We start from the raw sequence: 4,129 nt of genomic DNA on the forward strand, positions 1-4,129 counted from the left end.
ACAGCAATCACATGAGGGTCATTAAGAGTTGTAGAGGTGATGAAAGGATCATTAGTCTTATCTTTGCATGAATGGAGGTGAGAACTGTTGTGGAGACGCCGGGGTAGAGTTGTTAGGACTGCATTGGAAGTAGCTGATAGGTGATGTCATACCCCACCCCCTCTGTTCAGGGATGGGTTTTCCAGTTTGACAAAGATGGCTTCTTTAACTCCTCTTTCAAACCATCTGTCCTCCCTGTCCAAAATATGCACATTATTTGTCCTTTGTCCTTTAGGTGTAGATATAGTTTGACCTGAGGTGTTACTCCTCGCATCTGTATAGGGGTGAGACTAAACAGCCACTTCACGAGTGGACGGCCCAACGTAGGAGGGCTAACACCTCAGGTCAAACTATATCTACACCTAAAGGACAAAGGACACACTGTTGACGATAACAATGTGCATATTTTGGACAGGGAGGACAGATGATTTGAAAAGGGGGTTAAAGAAGCCATCTTTGACAAACTGGAAAACCCATCAGAGGGGTTGGGGTAGGACACCACCTATCAGCTACTTCCAATGCAGTCCTACCATCTCTAGCCCAACGTCTCCACAACAGTTCTCACCTCCATTCATGAAAAGATAAGACTAGTGACGCTCTCATTACCTCTAAACTCTTAATGACCCTCATGGGATTGTTGTACCTTTAAACAACTCACAGAGTTTATAAGCCGGAAAACTACCCACTGTGGATCAAAACTGAAGCAGCCGCTTGGATGGGTGGCGAAACATCTTCTAGACAACACAAGTCTTTACTACTACTTGATGACCTGGATGACTGAGAAAACTTCATGGATGAAGTGTGAAGTAACATTCATGGTGTGTGCAGAAATTTGGTGGCGGAGGGGTCTCTTACACTTGAACATAAGAATCTCCTAAACGTCCCTATTGTATCTGCCTCTACCGACACCCCGGTGGGGATTTCCACACACCCACCATTCTCTGGGTAAAGATTTACCTCTGACACCCCCCGTACATTCCTCTAGTCACCTTGAAGTTATTTCCACTCATGTTAATCAGAAAGTTCTATGTTGAAGAACTCTGTGATTCTAACTAATAGACTCAGAAAACTACAGCACAGAAATGGGCCCTGCAGTTCGTCTACACTATACCGAACCATTTAAATTGCCTATTCCCATCGACCTGCACTGTGACCATAGCCCTCCATACCTCTAACACCTGAATACCAATCCAAACCTCTCTTGCATGCTCCATTTGCACTGGCCGCTCATTCCACACTCTCACCACCCTCTGAGTGAAGGTGTTCCCCCTCATGTTCCCCATAAACATTTCACATTTCACCCCTAACCCATGACCTCTGGTTGTAATCCCACCCAACCTCAGTGGAAAAAGTCTGCTTGCGTTTATCCTATCTATACCCTTCATAATTTTGTATACCTCCATCAAATCTCCTATGTTCCAAGGAATGGACAGGAGTGGACAGCCAGTGCCTCTTCCCCTGGGCACCACTGCTCAGTACAAGAGGACATAGCTTTCAGATAAGGGGAGGGAAGTTCAAGGGGGATATTAGAGGAAAGTTTTTCACTCAGAGAGTGGTTGGTACGTGGAATGCACTGCCTGAGTCAGTGGTGGAGGCAGATACACTAGTAAAGTTTAAGAGACTACTAGACAGGTATATGGAGGAATTTAAGGTGGAGGGTTATATGGGAGGTGGGGTTTAAGGGTTGGCATAATATTGTGGGCAGAATGGCCTGCACTGTGCTGTATTGTTCTTTGTTTGAATAAAGTCCTAACCTATTCAATCTTCCATTTTAGATATTCCAGTATTTATGATTATTTAAATCAAATGCCTTCTTTGGGGCACTCCTCTGTTTTCGCTAATGTCTGCGAAGAAAAAGAATTTCAGGATGTATATTGTATACATTTCTCTGACATTAAATGGATCTATTGAATCCTATTGAAATATCATTAAGCTCAAAAGGGTGCAGAAAAGATTAACAAGCTTGTTAAACATTAGATTATTAATTTTTTGTCACATGTACATCAAAACATACAGTGAAACTTGTCCTTTCAGTCAAATCAAATCTCCAAGATTATACAAGGGGCAAGTGTCTCCACGACTCTGGCACCAACATAGCATGCCTGCAGTTTACTAACCCTAAGCCATTCATCTTTACAGTGTGGAAGGAAACCCATGTGGTCACGGGGAAAAAGCATCAGCTTCTGTTAGGCTGTCATAGGGAAGTAGCATCCATCATCAGAGATCCCCAACACCCAGGTCATGCTCTCATCCTTCTGCTGCCATAAGACATAGGAGCAGAATTAGGCCATTCAGCCCATCAAGTCTGCTCTGCCATTCCATTATGGCTGATCCCAGATCCCACTCAACCCCATACACCTGCCTTCTCGCCATATTCTTTGATGCCCTGACCAATCAGGAAATGATCAAATTCTGCCTCAAATATACACACCGTATTTTCCTCCACCACAGTCTGTGGCAGAACATTCCACAGATTCACAACATTCTGGCTAAAAAAATTCCTCCTTACATCTGTTCCAGAGTCACTCCTCAATTTTGAGGCTGCCTCCTCTGTTCTGGATACTGCCATTAGGGTGAAGGTACAAAAGCCCCAGGACTTGCACCACCAGGTTCAGGAGCAGTTATTATCCCTCAACCATCAGGATCTTGAATAGAAGGGGATAACTGTGCTCACTTGCACCATTATTGAAATATTCCCAAAACCAATGATCTCTCTTTAAGGACACATTATCTCATGTTTTCATTATTTATCACTATTTGTTTATCTCTGCACATGGCATATTTAGATGGGGATATAATGTTAAGATTTTTACTCATGTATGTGAAGGATGTAAGAACCAAAGTCAATTCAATTCAGTTTGTTGTCTTCTGCACTCTGGTTGATCTTTCATTCATCCTGTTGTGGTTACTATTCTATAGATTTGCACAGGAAAATGAATCTGAGGATTATATATGTGCTTTGATGATAACATTTGCTTTGAACTTTAGACAGTGGTGGGAATCGAACACAGGTCAGTGATCACTGGCACATTAAGGCAATTGTGCTAACCGCACTACTACCGCTCCACCCTTCCTGAGCTTTAAGGAGAGGCATGGTAGACTGGGCTGTTTTCCCTGGAGAAGAGGGAGCTGAGGGGTAACCTTGTGGAGGTTTATAAAACCACAAGAGGCCTAGATAAGGTGAACAGTCACTGTCATCTTCCCAGAGCAGGGATGTCCAAAATTGAAGGGCATAGGTTAAAACTGAGAGGGGAAAGATTTAAAGGGCATCTGACTATCATCTTCCCCACAGAGTGTGGCCAGTATATGGATTGAGCTGCCAAAGGCAGAGTTATAGGTCAATACAATTACAGTTAGACAGGACTAGGGACAGGAAAGGTTTCAGAGTAAAGGTCAATGCAGCTAAATAGGTATTAGCCTCTCCACCACCATGGATATCTTCAAAAAGCACTGCCTCAGGAGGGCAGCATCCATCATTAATGACCCTCAGCATCCAGGACATAGTCTCCTCTCATTATTACCATCAAGGTGGTGGTACAGGAACTCAAGGACACCCCCTCAATGTTTTAGGAACAGTTCCTCTGCCAACCGATTTCTAAATGGTCCATGAACACGGCCTTACTATTTTGCTCTTTTCCCACACTATTTATTTGGAGCTTGAGATGTCATCAGAGACTCCAGCACATTTCCACAGGTATGCCGTGCTGTCTGGTTGCATCATCATCCAATGGAACAGAAAAAAACTTTGCAGTCTTACTGCTTGGGGAAAGTAATTGATTGTGTGTTGGTCCTGACATGATAGGCTACACAACCTCCTTCAGAATGGGAATGAGAAGTCCACGAGGGCAAGTGTGATTCTTCATAATGCTACCGATGTCAAAAGCATTCTTTCAAGAGAAAGGGATCTCTCCCTGGTGTCATTAAATTTACTAATTCCACTGGACTTGTCAGCATTAACTCATTGGAGTTTGTGGGATCTTATTGCAAAATGTAAGTGCTTCCCTCTCCCCACCCCATGGAAATGCTATGCAGGACAACCCAAGTTAAATGTAACCAAATCCCCAATCATTGCATAGATAGAACATACCAG

Source organism: Hypanus sabinus, chromosome 9 (genome assembly GCF_030144855.1).
Source record: "Hypanus sabinus isolate sHypSab1 chromosome 9, sHypSab1.hap1, whole genome shotgun sequence".
In the NCBI taxonomy this organism is placed as follows: Eukaryota; Metazoa; Chordata; class Chondrichthyes; order Myliobatiformes; family Dasyatidae; genus Hypanus; species Hypanus sabinus.